The 19,312-nt window shown below is 43.1% G+C and overlaps 1 long non-coding RNA gene across 1 annotated transcript in view; it reads right to left on the bottom strand.

Moving 5' to 3' along the window:
- Positions 1 to 502: 502 nt before the first annotated feature.
- Positions 503 to 19,312, bottom strand: part of LOC135323058 (uncharacterized) — a 134,338-nt gene continuing 115,528 nt past the window's right edge. Inside the window, exons 3-8 of the long non-coding RNA XR_010384167.1 lie at positions 16,122 to 16,250; positions 15,514 to 15,845; positions 12,006 to 12,080; positions 4,480 to 4,731; positions 4,109 to 4,341; positions 503 to 1,070 (exon numbers count right to left, since the gene is read on the bottom strand). This is a non-coding gene — a long non-coding RNA (uncharacterized LOC135323058). The remainder of the gene's footprint in view (positions 1,071 to 4,108; positions 4,342 to 4,479; positions 4,732 to 12,005; positions 12,081 to 15,513; positions 15,846 to 16,121; positions 16,251 to 19,312) is intronic.

Genomic DNA, 19,312 nt, shown 5'->3' with positions numbered 1-19,312 from the left:
GTGCTAAGAAGGCAGCGGAAAGGGTGCCCACCAAGGTTATCAAGAGCAAACGAGGTGACCTTGATGTTGTTAATCCTCTGTCTCCTCTCGAAGTTTAAAAATACATTTATGTCAATATATAATCCACGAAAGTTCATTAACTACCTGTTTGGGTGGTTCTGTTCATAATATGTATTTATTCCAAACATAGTTGTTAATAGGGAGTAGGAAACCTGCTCTGGATAACGCAGTGTCATCAACCGACTATACTTCAATTAAAAACAATTTAAAAACTAAACAAAAGAATAAGTATAGATTAGGACCCAGGGGAAAACTAGATTCATCATCCTTGGGTTTAGAAACGCGTATATAACTGTAGTACCACTCAAATTCACACTCCCTTTCAAGAGCCGTGTCCTTCACTCTACATAGGTATTTTCCTAAGAATGTCTGTATGAGAGAAATATTTTCAAAATAAATCATATTTTGATTGCTCTAAAAAATGAAAATTCCTGTGGTGAAACTTTCCTTTCTGAAAAGTATGAGTTAGGGATGAGAAGGTCATTGGCCTGGTCATTCTCCTTCTGTGGCTCAGTTTTCTCAGCTACAAAATGAGAGAGTGAGTGCAATGAACGATTTCTAAGACTCCTTCCCAGCTTTACCCTTCTGAGTTCCAAAACCTTTTTTAGTGTGACTAATCACCTCATAATCTGTCCATCATCTTTTTAAATCTGGGATTTTGACTCTGGACTGACTTAATTAAGAAGGGCTCACCTAAATTGGTACGAACGGGCTGTCTGAATTCATTGTTCCTTTTCGCTATTCTTTTGGGATGAAGTAGAATGAGTCATGTGTGGGGAAGTTATGAAAGCACACACAGATCAACAGGAAGACGGAGACAGGAAGAGAGGTAGCGAGAGACGTCAGCATTTTCCCCCAGACAGCTTGAAAGCAAAAGCGGAGGCCACGTTGTTTGCTCACAGCTTTTGTACACTGACCTGTCAGTGTGGGACACCCGGCCACAGAGCACAGCCAGGAGCATTTCCTGGAACCCGGCAGGGTTCACATGCAAAGGACTGTCCTGCAGGCGTCTATGAAGGAGAGAAAGCGTGGGAACCGTATGAATGGCAGGAAGTGAGTCTTAGGCAGGACGCCCCCCTAACCTTTACCCTGTTTGACTATTTCTTGAAATTCTCCCCACATAAAAAAAAATGCCTTGAGAGAGGTTTTTTTTTTCCTTAGTATTTCCATTGTGGGAAATTAAAAGCCTCTTCCCTGGTGATTGTGAAAATTAGGTAATTTTGCACCATTGGTGGCTTTTTGGTGGTATAAACCCATTCTTCTGGAAAGGGCCTATTGGCTAAGAATATTGTTGACATATTTTTAAAGAAATTGATAGCAAAATATGATCTGCCTCTAAATCAATTTGTATATGTATAATCACACTATTTACAGAAAAAAATAACTTGGTTTACCTTAACAGTTATTTTCTGAGCACCTACTCTTTGTCCAGTTGTGTACTTGGGATGAAGAGAGAAAACCTTGTTTGCCATATTTTAATATTCCTTGATGCCCCCTCCTATGGCCTGAATGTTTGCATCACCCCCATAATTCATATCTTGAAAACCTACCCCCTCAATGTGATAGTGTTAGGAGGTGGGGCCTTTGGGAGGTAATTAGGATTCGATGAAGTCATGTGGATGGAGCCCTCATGAATGGGATTAGTGCCTTTATAAGAGTCATGAGACATCTTGCTTCCTCTCTCTGCTCACTACCACGTGAGATTACAAGGAAAAGCCGACAGCCTGCAACCCAAAAGAGGACCCACACCGGGACCTGATCACGCTAGCCTCCTGATCTCAGACTTCCAGACTTTAGAACTATGAGAAATAAATTTCTACCGTTTATAAGCATCCCAGTTTATGTACTCTACAGCAGCCTCAACTGACTAAGATCTCCTCTGTTTTCCAGAACCACACATTTATCTATTTTTCCTACCTAGGATTTTGTGCTGTGCGATAGCACATCAATAATTCTAGTTTATCTTTGGTTGGCTATAAAGCAGCAACCTTGCCAAAATTCTCTGTTCAGCATATCGTGGCGCTATGCCAGTCAATGATGTTCTAGTAATGGCTGTTTGCTAATATAGCCCCTGATTCATAGCATGCTGCTGGATTAGCTGAATATTACCAGCTCGTCTGCCCCACAGTTTCAGCATTATGGCACCGCTATCACTTACCACAGGAAGGGGAGTAAAGTGTACCCCCATTGGTGACTTAACTCGGTTTATACATAATATCAAAAGGTTGGTTTCTGTATAATTTTCAAAAACCATAACCCTCTTATAAATTGTTTTAACAGACTCTTATGTCATCAGAAAACATACTTCAGCTATATTTTACCTACATAATCTTGGCTGGACGGATGCAGGTAAATACAGCAAAGGCGTACTCTAACCTGGAGTAGGATATACTCTGGAAAACACAGGAGAATGTCAAAGTTCTCTAGACACCTCATTATTTGTCAAAAGTTGATGGAGATGATCCAGGGCCACTATATGCACCATATAATATTACATCGTGAAAATAATAACTACACCCCAAACCCTATAACAGAATAATTAAAACCCAAATCTGAATATGGTAGAACATAGAACTTTAAAGGGAGGGGTATAGAAAAGGAGACAGGAAGTCGTTGAAGCATATCCACTTGCTCAACCATTTTTATGTGGACCACGGTGGTAGTAATTATCAGAACGAGACTGGACATGATTTCAGTGACCCTTCTTGGCACACTGGATAAATGCAAGGCAGGGCACCTTTCAACTGAATGTGTTCAGTGTAAATCGAACCTTTTAGTCTGAGGATCCACTTCTACTCCTGCTTTATCGTCTTATTCTCAGTACTACCTGGTTTCGGCACATGAAGAGGAGTGGCTCCTAGCTCCCTCTCCTCCTGCTTTCTTGGTAGCTACACCCTAAGTTAGCCTTACTGGTCTTTCCCAGGATTAGCTGGAGCTGCCATTTTGCTCTTGAATCAAGCCTTCCTTCAAATCCTATGAAAACACAATTCAAAAGAGGATTGTGAGCTCTTGCTGCCTTTGATCTCTGAGCAGGAAAGATGGCTGTAATGTGATTAATGAGCTCAGCTGGACTTTGCCCCATGGCCAAGAGGAGGCTATGGGCTCCCAAGAACATTTAGAGGAGGAACGGGAAGAGACCCAGCATGTTCTGGTGGCAGTAGGCCTCTCGGAAATGTGTAGTCTTGGAGGAGGTGTCCTATCCCAGCAGGGTTGCCTGTCATATAGTGACAGAGATGCGCTGAAGGGGATGGCCACCCACCCGCTCGCAAAGAATAATTCCGCCCTTCTGCTAGCCATATGTTCCCTCCAGTTCAAGGATGTTTCCATTCAGTGTAGCAGCACGTGAATTAACGGGAGAAACAGGCTTGAGTGCGACACGGAGAGGGGCTCAGCCAAGAGGGAGAAGCAGGTAGAAGTGAGATGAGCTGGACTGTGATCAGCTCGAGTTCTCCAGCTCAGAAAGATTGTCATCACTACCCAAACCATACCGAGTCTCGACTCTAACTGTCACCTTCTTCGTAAATGGTGTATTGTTTACTGTCCTGGATGGATTCAGTTCTTCTCAAGAAGGTTACCTTTTAGGGGTTAGGGACAGCTTAGTGGTAAAGTGCATGCTTATCATGCATGAGGACCTGGGAGGCCTCCTACTACCTCCATTAAAAAAAATAAGAAGGTTATCTTTCTTTTTAGCATCCCCTCTTGGTAAAGGAAGCTCTCTGAACTGAGTGGGCACAGGATGGTTGTACCAGCTGTGCCTGGACAATGATGCCTTGTCTAGATGAAGGACTTGAGCAGGGGCTGGATCTAGCCTGCTCAGCTTGCTGAGCTGAGCCCTGGCCCAAGGCTGGGTCAGCTGGAGTAAGGAACATCTTTGTGTAGTTGGTCTGCATTTTTCTAGTTTGCAGAAAGCCCCCCTGAAGTGCTAGTGCTATGTGAGCACCATCCCAGGAGGGTCCAGGAACCATATGTGATGACATTCTGGTACTTATCCTGGGTAGCTCATGGGGACACCTGAAAGCAGCCCATACCTCTTTAGGTTGCCACTTACCGCTCTTGTACCTGAACAGCGACGAAACCTTGACCTTTAAGAGTTCCATAAATGACTACACTGGTGTAGCTGCTTTTGATGATGCCCCAGGTTCCCTCCAACATGAGCTCAGAGAATAAACCTTCTACCCTGAGAGGACTCTGAAGACCTGAATTTTTTGTTTGAATTTCTCCTCCAACAGCTGTTTGATCTGAAGTGAGTCATTTAACCCTTCAGATCCTTCGTTTCCTTGCCTGCAAAAAGGGGGTGACAATTTTCATGTTAACAACTGTCCTGAGGATTAAACAAGAGAATTTTTTGGAGAACATTTTGGGATGTAATATCCTGAACAAATATGAATGTTAGGAGTGATCATCACTCCCAGGCATCACCTCGAGTTGGGAAACTGGATATTCTTGCTCCCATTTCGTACAGCGGCCACTTCAAAGTCTTGTGAAGTCTGCCTAAGAATGTCGATGAGAATCCAGCCTCTGTGCTCTGGAAGCCAGGCTGTACCACGAGCTCACTGCTGCTGCTTTGTGGGAGGAGACTTCTTCACAGATAAATAACACTGCTTATGGGAACTTCAGAGAGAAAATCTTCTCTGTGCCATAAAAAAGATTTATTTTCGTGAAGTTAGATATCTGTGAAAAGTAAAAAGGCCAAAGTTTAGGGGACAACCAAAGTCAAGAATCCGATTCTTTAAGTGGACCTCAAAATATTTTTGTTAGTTTATAAGCGATAAGAGTAAACATTTGAATCAGACTGAGACAAATGACAATCTCTTGGGTTGTGTGTTTCCCGCTCCAGAATGCCATCTGCAGCCATCCCAAACTCCTTTCAGACTGACCTCTCTTTTGAGTCTTTCTCCAAACCAGCCATAACCTCCCAACTTTATCAAAATTCTCAGTAGGTGGCCCTCCAACTGGGTTGATGGGTAGATGGAATAGGTAGTCATTGAACTTAAGAAATTCCCCCAACCCAAAATATCTCCTGAGTATCCCACTGCTGATGACCTAAATCCTGCTGTTAGCCATTACTTTCATCAAATTAAGAAGTTACTACCTATTAAAACCCAAGTAATGGATTTCTTCTCCTGGAGAAGTAACATATCAAAACTGTAATACCTTTGTGTGAAGGACTTGATTTCAGGGACCAGCAGACTGGTAAAGGATCAGATAGTAAATATTTTACACTTTATGGGCCATCAGGTCTCTGTTGTAGCTACTTAACTCTGTCACTATAGGGTGGAGGCAGCCATTGATGGTACGGAAGGAATGAGCATGGCTGGGTTTCTATAAAATTTCATTTACAAAAACAGGAGGTGGGCTGCATTTGGCCTGTGGGCTGTAGTTTCCAACCCCTGACTTAATTGAATTCTTTTGAAGGGAGCAACCAGCTGAGAACAGGGGAAAGAGAACCTGACACCTGGTGTGCGGGAGGGGAGGTGACCAGTCAGGTGTGAAAATGCAGGACCCAGAGCCACAGGCAGAGATGGACCCTATACGCCAAATTGCGTAAGAGTTAGTCCTGTCTAGACATTTAGACATTTTTTTTTTCCTGGTCAAAATTATTTGACTCAATCACTTTGTCTACTACAGATATTTCTACAATTTTTTCATTTGGTGGAAGTATGACATTCATTTCAACTTTATTTAGTATATCATTCTTATTTAGTGTGTCAATTTAGTAGTCACAGGGCAAGTCAGCTCCCATGTTACCATTTAACAGCTTAGAGCACTAGTCATGTCATGGAAATTGCTAAACATTAAAAGGGAAACACTTAAATACAAAAAAACTTTCACACCATATTATGCTTTCCCCTTCCTCTGTTTACGCTGAACACTTTTTGACACTTGAATTACGTGATGGATAGTCTGAGAAGTGGATGGTGTTCTGATATCCTTGAAGCTGTGCAAGAAAGAAGCTTTTTGGGGTTTTTTTGTCCAAACAGTATTTTATTTCAGGATCAATGGTAGCTGATGCATGGTGCTCAGTCTTAGCTGTGACATGTTCTTCAAGAAAAAAGAGAGTTTTATGGAAGTCTTTTCAAGCCTCATTCAGATGTGGGGAGGCACATGGAGGAAAGTGCCTGGTCCCCACAGAGCGGCACTGTTGACCCACCACGGAGGGCGTGAGCTTGCTTGATGCACCAGGAGCGGGGTGGGATTTGACCTAAGACATTACTCCTTTTTGCCAGTCCCTCCTACATCAGACAGTGTGACATGGAGGATGACAAATTTATAATTCAGCAGTGGAGCCTGCAGCTGTGGACCAGGCAAGCTAGACTCATAACCACAGCCTCTGAGAAGACTAAAACTGACCAGTTGGGTGAGGAGAGGAAGGGCAGTGGGTTGTTAAATTGGTGCTTCCATGTCACTCTGAGACATGCTGGCTTCTCTCCACTTTTGGGAAGAGGCCCAATGCCTTGGAGACAGTCTAATTCTCTTTTTTATGCATTCATAAAGAAGTTTATTTTTGGTAAAGTCGCTCAAACTGGAATAGACTTGATTGGTTTATATTGGAAAAGTAATTTGGGGCTCATCATCCAAATTACATTAAAAATGCTGAAATGCATTCCAGTTATTACCTAATCTAGCCTACTTCTCACTTTATCAGGGAGATGGAGTAACGTCTAAATTATAGGGCTTGTGTATAGTTTGTGTCCTTAAATATCGACTAGTAAGAGAAAAACTTTGCTTTTAAAAGGGGACTATTAACATTCACTAGATGGTTTATGCATGAACCCCTTTCTTCCTTCTGCAGAATATTGCCAGAGATCTGAATGCAGAAAGGACAGAAGACCCTCACCCTCTGTGCCTTGCACAGCTAGCCCTGAAGGAAAGGGTGATAACCACACCTGCATCAGTCAGGGTACCTCCAGAGATACAGAGCCAGTAGGGCACATGCACATGCGTGTGCGCACACACACACACAGAGTCAATTCTCACTACTCATGGTAGTTACATTCCATAAAGTTGCCACAAACACTGAATTAGCAAATACTGAGCCATTGCTCCTAGAGGAAATACAGGGTTAGGTTCCTGTGAACTTCTAGTCACAACATTTTCATCAACCGATGAAAATACAGCCTTGTTTTATCTGGACTTCTGTTTAAAGACATCTGACTGAATATACACTGTTGATTCATTAACATCAAACTCACAGCCAACAGCACTATAATGCATGCCTGTATAAAGCTTCTCTAACACGTATTTTCTCACAAGGCAAATCACGGCCTTCTGGCATTAGGAACACTAGACAGCACTTCAGCGCTATGCTTACAGGCCATTGTAAACAGCAAAATCACCAACAAAAAGAACAGAAGTATGAAAATCATGGCAGTACACAGACCATGTAAAGGACACTTGTTTGCAGCCTGAGAGCTGGACAAGAAGGCAACGTGTGCTCTAGGTGACAAATTTTTCACCCCTCTGCGCATCTCCGTGAACGACAGTGGAGGCACCAAGGGTATTAATTTTGGGCTTATAATAAATTTTAGCAAGTAGGCAAATTCAAAAATTCAGAATCTGTGAATAGTGAAGATCAAATGGATATAGAACAAGATTTATTTAAAGCAATTAGCCTACATGATTGTGGGGACTGGCAGAGAGGGGGCTGGAAACTCTCTGGCAGGAGATGAAGCTGCACTTAATGGGTGGAATTTCTACTTCAGAGAAACCTCAGTTTTGCTCTTAAGACCTTTCAAGTGATTGACAATCAAGACGATCAAGAATAATTTCCTTTATGTAATGTCAACTGATTGTAGATGTCAACTACTTCTACGAAATACCTTCACAACAACACCTAGACTGTTATTTCATTGAACAACGGGGTGCTATAATCTAGCCCAAGTCCACACATTAACCATCATGGCATCCAATTTAGAGCCCAGGAATGTGGCCCTGGAGGAAGTCTTTCCTTTGCATTTCCCTAGAAGGTTAGTATGAAAGAGAAATAACCCATAAACCCCACCCTCTGGCCTGCGTCAGTGTTTGTTCAATGTACTTAGACAACTTTTACTCTGCTGAGAGAACTCACTCAGTCAGAGCACGAACCACAGCGGGAGTGATGAGCATCCTTTATTTGAGGCATTAAAAAGGACAGAGATTTTTAAGGCTTTCCCTTTGATTCACTAGTATAACCCACCTTTGTTTATAATTTGTCCATTTTCTTATGCCCATTGATTCAGGCTGTTTCTGCTCTGAGCCTCAGCCAGTTGCTCATGGAATTCATGAAAGGGCTCTGACTGCTCCCAGTCCCTGTGCTGCTGCATCTTGTCAGGAATGTTGCTGGGCAATGGTGGTGTTATTGCCCAATCTCCAGGCGTCCCCACTGGGACCCTGAAGTTTAGGAGAAAAAGGAGGAGGGACCTTGCCCTGTACTGGAGCCCCTGTATCCAACTGTGATGCATGAAGCAGCAACACTGACATCACTTGAGAGCTCATGAGAAACGCAGAATCCCGGACTTACTGAATCAGAATCTGCATTTTTAGGCAGATTCCAGGTGATTCATATGCACAGTAAAGATTGCAAGCATGCTCTGGGTAGCTATGTGGAGCCTACAGTTCTTGAATTCTCATTGTTTAGGTCTTGAATCGTGACCTGTCTTTTCACTTATTTTGAATCAGATATCCCAGAATAACCCTGCTCCATCTGGCACTAGTGGATGGACACCTCCATCCCGCTTCCCACAACTGGAGGTCCTTGGTCATCCCACCTGCCAAAGCTGGCCAGCATTTTTCCTTCCCCTGGTTGTGCACGACTTTCTATTCTCAGCACCTGCCTGGGAGCACCACTTCTGCCCCGTCCTGCCCTGTGTTCCTGCCAGCTCCCCTCTCCCTTGAACACGCAGAAGTATAGGGGGAGGAGTGACTGGAACTTCCTCTTCAGAACTGACTTGGACAGATTCAAACACTGATGAGCACAGTTCAGAGAGGAAGTAGAATCAGCTGAGAGACGCAGGGAACAGGACATTGGTTTCTGGATGTCTCATTTCCAGAGCAACCTGAGGTCAACACATCAGTTCTGTTTAAGTCTCCATTACCTAATTTTAAGTTGATGAGAAAGCTACCTTTGAATCCTTCTGTGAAATCCGTTAAACCTCAAAGTTTCTCTGTATATTTGCTCTTGAGGTCAGTTCAACAGGGGATGTGTGGCCAGCAAACAGCTAGTGTTGACTTTACTAGAAGTCTAATGGTCCCTTTTGTTTTTTTATTAAGCATGGACTCCATTAACCTGTCATTATGGGATACCACCATGCCATGGAGTCGAATGGTTAATTTGGTATGCCTTTAATAGTAGTCTCTAATTATAAAGGCTATTTTCAAAATCTCACATCTGATCATTCCTGAAGAGGAAGGATTTCTCACCAAGAAAACCAGATTTAAACTTGGGCAGCAATTACTCATCTTTCTTTTTCCCGGCATTATGACTATAGTAGACAATGGATTGGTGCCTGAAATAATCTCAAGCTTTTCCCACTTAAACTGTGTCAATTTCTAGGCTCACTCTCACATCTGCAGAAGTGGAGACCATATTGTCATAAGCTGATCATCAACTTCAGCCTGCAATTTGCTGAGGGTCATCTTCTTGACTTGTCTGAATCAGCACATGGTTAAATTTGATTGCCATTGCGTCCAGATAGACTAAGTGCTTGTCAATAGATGTGCAAGTTGACCTGAGAAAAGTAAATTAACTATACAAGTGAATTGACACACATATGCTTGGAACACTCTGAGCTGCTGCTGCACTGCACATCTCTAGGGAGTGCCATTGTTGTCCATGTAAATGGAGTTCATGAGCAGTGCACAACCTGTGAGACAGCATGTAGTGTCCCTGGGAACATTATTTTCCTGACTTTGCCCGTGGTTGGTGCCTTGTCATCCATCTGTTTCAGCTTAAATATCACCTCCTCAGAAAGTCTTCCTTGATCATTTAATCCAAAAGAGCTGCATCCTTACTTCCCATTCTGTTTATTTCCTTCAAGGTACTTATCACAGTCTGAAAGGATCTAGCTTAGTCTTTGGCTCTCTGTACTAACCTGGAAGTTTCTGGAGGGCATGGATGTTGTCTGTTTGATACACAGTAGGTGCTTAACACGCATTTATGGAATAGGCAAATGAGATACTCAATGTGTGACTTTTCAAGCAATGCCTACAAGGAGGATAACTTCAGGAATCTTTTAGTCTATCACCAAAATGCTGACGTAAACTTTCTTCCATGGTTATTCTTTCTGAAAATGTTTTTTTATAACTTGTTTTATTTTGTCTTGTCTTTTTACCTCTGCTATCTTAAGGTACAAATAATGACCTTAAACCTCCCTGAAATGAAAAAGCCAACTGGTATATGAGTGCCTATTGACTACCAGGCATGGTTATAAACGCAAAGCAGTGAAAACCATAGTCCTTACAATGATGACACAAGACATAAAGGTGAAATGCTGATGCTTTTTAAATATTCAAGCCACACCTATGTTCTTAAGGACTGATAGAGAAGAGGAATATCCTTCATTGCTTAATATCCTCAGAATCAGAAAGATATTCCTTTAAAATATTTTTTCTGGTACAATAAAAATTTTAACACCAATTTGAGGAAAGAACAGAGCATTATCATAAGGAAAAAACATGATTAATTACGAAATCAATTGTACAACCATGACTGCTACAGAGGCTTGTATATTTAGCCTGAGAAAAAGATTTTATAAAGGTTGGTGCTGAGTCTGACGGTCTTAAAGGGAACGTAATGGGGTTCCTGATTTGAACCTTAACTAGTTCCACCAGCAAGACTAGAACACATCCAAGTATATCCGAGTACGTCCAAGTACAGACGGACAAACAGCTCTCGGATGTGTATTTGCATGAGAAATTGTCAAGGGTGCCTCTGTGGGGGAGACTGGGAAGGACTCTGGTCTGAGCCTGTGGAAAGAGGGCAGATGCCCAAGAACTGCTTTCAGGAAGGATCTGCGTCATAGAGCTGTGAATAGTGTCCCCTGGAGTCCAGAGGGTGGAGGCTGGCCTAGCACCTGTGCTTTGAGGACTCCAGGGGACACAGTGCTGGCACCTCGAGGGTTGAGTCTTGGGTCCATCAGGAGAAAAGACATTACAGTATTTGTGGAGGGCACGTAAGGAGTAGTGGCCTTGGCTAGAAGCACAAACATGGGGCATAAAGGTGGCTGGAGTGGGAACAGTCAAACAACACGTGGGGTGAAATTTCTGGGTGTGACTTTGAAGGGCCTCAGAGATCTTGCTTCACTCGGATGGGGCAACGTAGGGAGCTGCTATTGCTGAGTCATAGGCCAATAAAGCTAGACAAACTCAGGTTATAGAGTTTGAATGCAAATATTCGAAGAGAAGAGCTGGGCCTATAATGTAGCAGAAAGATGTGAGCAAAAGATAGGGAGTAGGAATGTGCACATCGTATTCTAGAAGCAGGGTCTTGGGGTGGAGGGGGCGGTTGATGGGAAACCAGGGTGCAAAGATAGATGGTGGCCAGAAGCAGAAGCTAAGGAGGGTGCCCTTGGCGGTTGATCAGAAGGAGAGTGATGCAAGGAAATCAGGATTCAGGGAGATTTACCCGGTCCTGGTGTTTAGCAGTAGTTTTCAAACTTGCTGCAGCAGTAAAAACATTCTGTGAAACGAAATCTAATGAGGACGCTTTGTCGGTGTGAAGTAGATCCGACCAGAATGGTTGACAGGGCGGGGAGGGGGTCGGGAAAAAGACGGGGTCTGGGCTGCAGGGTGATGCCCGCCCAACAGTTACTTCTGGGTGTTGGGATAGTTGGGAGTTTAAACTTTTTTTTTCCTAACCTGTATTTTCTAATATAAACAGTTATTAGTCTTATAATTAAAAATTCCAAAGCTATTTTAAAAACAAAAACAGTTCATTGCTTTGTATTTAGAATCAGTTCATAGCTCACCTCCTCCAAAAACTTTTCTTCTTTCTCTGAACCTCACGCATTTCCTTCTAGCACATCTTGCACGTGTTTTGGAGCCTGTGGATAGAATCACAGAGGTGCCACCGTGGTCCATTCAGGCCATGGTAACAGAAGCCCACAGACTGGGTGGCTTACCAGCAACAGAAACTTCCTTCTCACAGTTTTGGAGACTGGAAAGCCCAAGATCAAGGCACCAGCACACTGGTGTCTGGTGAGAGCCTGCTTCCTAGACGACTGACTAGCCACTGTGTCCTGACACGGCACAAGGGGCAGGGGGCCTCTTTTATAACCATACTAATCCCATTCATGAGGGCTTCACTCTCATGACCTAATCACCTCCCAAAGGCCATCACCTCCAAATGCCATCACACTGGGGATTCAGTTTCAATACACAAATTTTGTGGGGACACAATCAGTCCATATATACAGCAGGCACCTACTGCCCAAGGTATGTTAATATTCCTTCCTAACTAGTCTGTAAACTAAGATCTGTGAACTTACTAAGGTCAGCTTCTCTTAATCCAGGTATCCTTCCTATTCATCAGTAGGTGCTCAGTTAATGCCTATCATCTAAGGAAAGATCCTTCTGCTAAAGTGCAAGGGAGCAGGACCAGAAGCTTGCTTGTAGCTATTAAAGCCCTGTTAGGAATACAGCCTACAGCCTTAGGAACTTTTGCACATATCTTGAATGTTGACTCGTTTTTAAATTAATTACTGGATTCCTACTGCTATCTGTAATGTTACATATTTGGTCCTAGCCAAAAGAAACTGCACCTGAAGCAATTCTGCCACTTACTCTGGAGAACTTAATCTTTTAATAATTAGAGTAGGAGATGACAGAAAAAAGTGTGGGAGGCTGAATGCCAATACAGCTCAACCTTGAGGAAATACTAGGTGATGGGTAACAGGGAGCATGTGTGTTAATCTCAGGCTTCAAACCTGCTAGGTGTGTGTCTGGTCATAGGTGTTTCAAGTCACACCTCCATCTGCCCACTCAAGGCCATTCTGCTCTTTCATCCTCCCTCCTTCTGCCCTTGTGTTACACACACACACACACACACACACACACACACACACAATCTTGGTGCTGTGCTCCTTTGTAACTCTTTCAATAAGCCTTTGTTCTATAGATCTATATGTTTTGGTTAAATCCTCGTCCCTTCTGAATAGACTTACCATATGACCCAGTAATCCCACTCCTGGGCATCTATCCAGAAGGAACCCTACTTCAAAAAGACACCTGCACCCCAATGTTCATAGCAGCACTATTTACAATGGCCAAGACATGGAAACAGCCTAAATGTCCATCAACAGATGACTAAATAAAGAAGATGTGGTATATTTATATGATGGAATACTATTCAGCCACAAAAACCAACAACATAACGCCATTTGCAGCAACATGGATGTTCCTGGAGAATGTCATTCTAAGTGAAGTAAGCCAGAAAGAGAAAGAAAAATACATATGAGATCGCTCATATGAGGAATCTAAGAAAAGAAAAACAAAACAAAACAAAACAAAACAAAACAGAAATACAAAACAGAAACAGACTCATAGACACATAGAATACAAACTTGTGGTTGCCAAGGGGGCGGGAGATGGGAAGGGACAGACTGGGATTTTAAAATGCAGAATAGATAAACAAGATTATACTGTATAGCACAGGGAAATATATACAAGATCTTGTGGTAGCTCATAGTGAAAAAAAAAAGTGACAATGAATATATGTATGTTCATGTATAACTGAAAAATTGTGCTCTACACTGGAATTTGACACAACATTGTAAAATGACTATTACTCAATAAAAAAAGTTAAAGAAAAAAAAGAAAGAAAGAAAGAAATCCTAGTCCCTTCTGGATCATTGAACAGGCAGAGGTTTTCCTTTCTCTCCAGTTCCTGGCTCTCCTGGTAAGAGCCAAAGAAGAAACAGACATGAACAAAGAGACAGAGGGCAAAAACCAGTCCCAGAAGCCTTCATACTGAAGCCATTTCATTATGGAACAACAATTTTAAAAGTCCTAAACAAGTGGAGACCAGGATGGCATACAGATGACTTAATCTTTTGAATAATAACAGTCTAAAGGAAGTTGTGGTGACAAGTCAGGGATTAATGTTCCTAACTCTTTACATGCATATCTGATCTATTACCACCACTGGGCATAATGGGATTCTATAGTGTCAGTCATACTGTGCAATCAGAGATCAGTTTTTCAATGGCTGAAGAAAACAAAGGCCTAATATCGAGGAATTCCAGCAGAGACGAAGGAAACGAAGCTTCCTGCCAGCTGAAGCTGCTCCCCCAAAGGGAAAATGGATTTAAATAAAGTGACAGGTGTTTCTCAGAGATGAGCCCAAAGCTGCTTCTGTTTTCTTGTAGCCTCAGGCTGGGTCTCTCTTTTAGGACATTAAGACCCAGAGTGACTAAAGGGAATAAACTGCATCCTCTCTCAAGCTCCTACCAAGCCAGGGCCAGAAACCCTCATCTGTCCCCGACGTGGAAGATCACTGAGTCATGAGATCCATGGTCTGCCTCCTTCTCCACCTCTGGAAGCCAGCCAAGGCTAACCGACCTGGGGTTTCCATCTGGGACAATGAGGGACAGTCCAGGTGAGCTCTGGGGCTTCAGTACAAACTGGTCTTACATGTGTCCCCAGGGCAATTCTGACTTCTGGGCTTGTCTCTAGAGTTACCCTTGGCTCTCTCAGGGTTCTGTGAACCAAGGAGGTGGGGCTGTGAGGTGTCCTTTCCTAGATAAAGAAGGGTCTTCATCCTGCTATCACTTCGTCCCTGCTGCTTAAAATCCTCGCCCAGGCTTATTACCTTTCATCTGGACCAGAACTGAAAGCAGTTTCCATCTCATGGGCCAATTCCAATTAATTGGTAGTGGCTACTGGAACCCTATGTTGAAAGGGATTTTGAGTTTAGTAGGAAAGAATGTGGTTGACCATTAATGGTGACCGACTGCCATGGGCACAGGAGGGAAAATGCAGCATGCATTCTGAATTGGATGGTTACATTAGCCTTCTAAGGGGTATGCTTCCTCTATTTTCTTCCAGAAAAAGATTAACCTTCTAGAAGATTATTTGACAACATCTTACCAAAATACTTCAACCCTACTCCACTTAAGCAACTCAGACCTGCTCAACCTGTCATCTGTCTATCTATCCACCTACTATCATCTCTCTCCCTAGTCACACTCACCCTTATTCCTTCAGTTTCAGTGCATCACCCCCTTCTCCCAGTTCATCTGCTGCTCATCTCCCTTCATTTCCAGCCCATCACTGACACCATGGCTGGTCCCCAGGACACAACTCTTCTGTCACTCTCTTGTGACCAGCCCCAACCTCCTTGCCCATTCCTCCTGCTGTGTCAGCCCCACAAACCCTCTTCTGTGGATCACCCCTGACCATTTTCCTTCTTTCTTTCTATGCAAGGGCTCCTGAGAGCAGCACAGGAATTCACCATCTTGTGGTGTGGGTTTGACAAACCTTTGTCCTCTGACCTCTGCCGGGTTCTCAGCACAGCCACAGCCCTTGATCAGCATCCTTTCTTCCCCTGATTCTCCCAGCTGCAGTCTTTAACCTTCACTGCTATACCCCTGGCCCCTCCTCAGCAATGGCCACCCTTCTCTCCGCAGATGACCAAGGCTTCTGTTTTAGTCAGAAGCTACTGTAACCATAGGCTTAGGGGTTGTTTAAACAGCAGACTTTTATTTCTCACAGTTATGGAGGCTGAGAAGTCCGAGATCAGGGGGCTTGCAGTTCCAGTGTCTGGTGGGAGCCCTCTTCCTGGTGTGCAGATGGCTGGCTTCTTGCTGTACCTTCAGGTGGTAGAATGAGAGAAGGCTCTGGTTTCTTCCTCTTCTTATAAGGACATTAATCTCATCATAGGAGACCCACCCTCCTGACCTTATCTAAACCTAATCACTGCCCAAAGGCCCCCACCTCTAAATATTATCACAATTATCACATTGGGGTTTGGGGCTTCAATATATGAATTTGGGGAGACATAAACATTTAGTCCATAACAGCTTCGATTACATGAACTCTCTCCACTCCCACCCTCGAACTTCAGGCACTTCTGCAATCACACTCACCTTCCAGCTTTTGCAAAGGGAAGGCTGGATTCTCTCCTGCCCAGAGCCTCCGCTGGGACATTGGATCCAATCTCTCCTGGGCCTCTGCTCTCTCCTTTTTACTTCTTCTCCCCACTTCTGGTCCCTCCCCTGCAGCCGAGAAACATGGTCAGGTCTCCCCCTTAAAATATAACCTCTCTCCCCAGCCTGCCCACCACTGTCCCTGTGCCTCACAGCCAAGTTCCTGGAAACAGTCCATTCCTTCATGATCCGTCATGTACCTGTCTTACCTGTCCACTCTGCAGCAGACCTTGTCTCTTTTCTTGGCTTTCCAGATACCAGGCCTTTCTCGTTCTCCTCTTCTCTTGATTAGTCCTCCTCAAGTCCTATCCTTTAAATGACGGAGTGGCCTGGAGGTTTGAAAGTGGGTCTATTCTAATGCCAAAGGCTGATCCTGTAAGCACCATGCCATGCTCTAGTCCTTTCGGAGCTGTCACCAGATGAAGAGTGAGCTACCTTCTAGTGGCCCAATGGAAGGTGGGCCATTATCACACAGGGTGGATAAAGAGGATTAAGAAGATACCATTGTTTCCAATAGAGAGAAGCATGAAGAACATTCACATTCCACAAATTCCTAATCTGCACTGCTGCTTCTGTAGCATCCTCCTTAGCTCTGGCTAAAGAATGTGAAAAATGTAAATTTCCTGTTTGAATAAGATGCCTGTATTTAACTGCAAGTATTGTCATGAACAGGGTACCTAATACCTGTTTACAGTGAAGGCAGTAGCCAGAACTGAACTGCCTGCCTGATTCAGGGACCCGGAAAATCCGAGGGATCACCACAAGGGTTTTGCTCCAAAAAGGATCTGAAGAAGAAGGAAGACCTTTCTCTAAGTCCTAGACTTTGGGGTTAGGACCCTCATGTAAAGGAGAATAAAAAGGAAGAGACCCTTCAAACTCCTTTATGAAATGGAGAACTTGTCCTGACTGGGAGGGGTTGGGCTCAGAGGCCCCAAAATGGTATGAGAATCAACCCTGGCCCCTTTCTAGCTGGTCTGGTTGGGACCAGTCTCTGGTTCATCAGACAGAGCAATAGATCTGAAATGAGCAGGCCTATGCTTTCTGAGGCCCACAGGGAGGCCTGCCTTTCTACTGGGCCACAAAGCTCAGACCTGGGGCAGGAATAGACCAGACAGCCTCTCTGAGCTCTGGTGGACGTTGACATCCTGGGAAGCCAGGTGGTGCCTGAAATCAAATACCTCTTTATGAATTAGACCTTTGATTTCTTTCCCTGTGGCTGGTTAGGTGTAGGAAATAAGCTCCCCTTGGAAATGAAGCCCAGAGGTGAACAGCTGAGAAGCTCACCAACCAGCTGGAGAAGTTCCACTTCCTCTGCAGAATGTGGGTTGGGGAATAATAATGCTCAACTTCATAAGCTGCATTCCAGTTTTGAGAGCCCAGTGACTGTAACCATTCATCTCCAGAGATAACTGGTCTCTCAAAGAACTTCTCAAGCCATGGAGGCTCTTGTGCCTGCCCCACATCCCCTCTCCCCCTTTGGATGAGGCTGGGCCATAGTGAGATGGGTCCTAAGATGCAAAAATATAATTGGACCCACCAACTGAGAGACCAAAATGCTAATTTCCTAAAGCGTTTAGTCACTTTTAGCCACTGACTGCCTCCTCTGTGACTGGGCCCAGTGTGAATTTGAGTGAGTCATCTGTTGAGGCAGGGCATATATAGGAAACAACAGCAGGACTTTTTACCAATCTCAGACTTACTGGCTAATGAATTTGGCATCTGGGTGGTGGTCCTTGTACCTCATCATTTCATTCACTCATATATGTATATTCCCTTGTGTGTGTGTGTTTGTGTGTATAGATATAGATACAGATACAGATATAGATAGGTAGCTTTTTTTTTCTTTTTAAGAGAAATAGCCTGGAGAAATAACACTTCAACTGTTTTGGTAGAAGATCAGCAGTAGTGGCTCACCTTGCAGTTTTCTCAGCATGAATTCTGAGCGGTTTTCTTTTTCTACCTTGGTGGTACAGATTATTCTAGCGTTTAGCCTGCAGGCAGAATCCCCACTTTCCAGCCCCCCCAGGAGTTATGGAATGCAAAAGGAGAAGGCAGGAAAGCATTTGGGAGAGCTGCCCACCCACAAAATGAACCCAACCCAATTCCAGATGACTTGGCTCCATTTCAAATGGGACTTTCTTATTGTTGCTTCTTTTTCCCTTTGAGATTGGTTTTCATTACCCAGTGTTTCCCTAAGTGGATGAAAACTGAAAACTATGAATATTACCTTTTAACTGGGGATGGTACTAGTCGAACAATTAGGAATTTAACTGATATTTTTTAGAAAACTCAACTTGCTGGCATGAAAAAATAGCTTTTGCCCTAATTTTTCATATGTCGATGGAGGAGTGTAGGGAAAGCCATCTATGTCCCAAACAAAATACTTTCAAATAGTAAAACTATTACTCAGTTCTACATTTCTTTTATTGCCTAACTATGGGGACCCTTGTAGGTATCACCACTAAACTGGTACCTGTAATTACAAATGTCACCCTGTAGCACTCTTACTTTCCTCATTAGACTTTGTCACATGGTTTGAGACAGAAGACCATTCTTTACAAACTTCCAAAAAGAATGGTTTTAAAGAATTAATCATACCCATTATTAAAAGTAGAGCCAGAATATACATGATACGATACACTGTCATACATTCTCCACTTACAAACTTAAGGACATCAAATAGGAATTAATCTACTTGTTACAAACTTAGGGACATAAATGAAAATACTCATTCTATATTAAAGATCTAATTAATTTATCAGCTATTTGCTTCATCAATTGATCAAGCAAAAAAAGTGCCATTTAAAGAAATTATATAGTTTTTTTTCATACTTTATTTTCTAGACTAGTTTTATAATTATCTTAGCAAATAGATTTGCAGCTATATTATGTCTTTTGTTATTTATTATTGTTGTTCTCGTGACTTGGGATGTACTACTGAAATGTTCTTTAGGTCATACAAGTCATTTACCTTAAAAATTGGATCATTCAATAGTTCAGTATCTAACCTACCCTCAGGAAATAAAAATTGACTGAATTTTTATCTCAATATCAGAGCTACACTACTTCATAGAACCTAGATTTAGTCTTCAGAAATCTGGAGGGAGAGAGGGGAAAGGGAAAAATCACTT

This window comes from Camelus dromedarius, chromosome 15 (assembly GCF_036321535.1).
Source record: "Camelus dromedarius isolate mCamDro1 chromosome 15, mCamDro1.pat, whole genome shotgun sequence".
NCBI lineage: Eukaryota > Metazoa > Chordata > Mammalia > Artiodactyla > Camelidae > Camelus > Camelus dromedarius.
The sequence above is the reverse complement of the archived record's forward strand: the minus strand, read 5'-3'. Positions and strand labels throughout refer to the sequence as shown.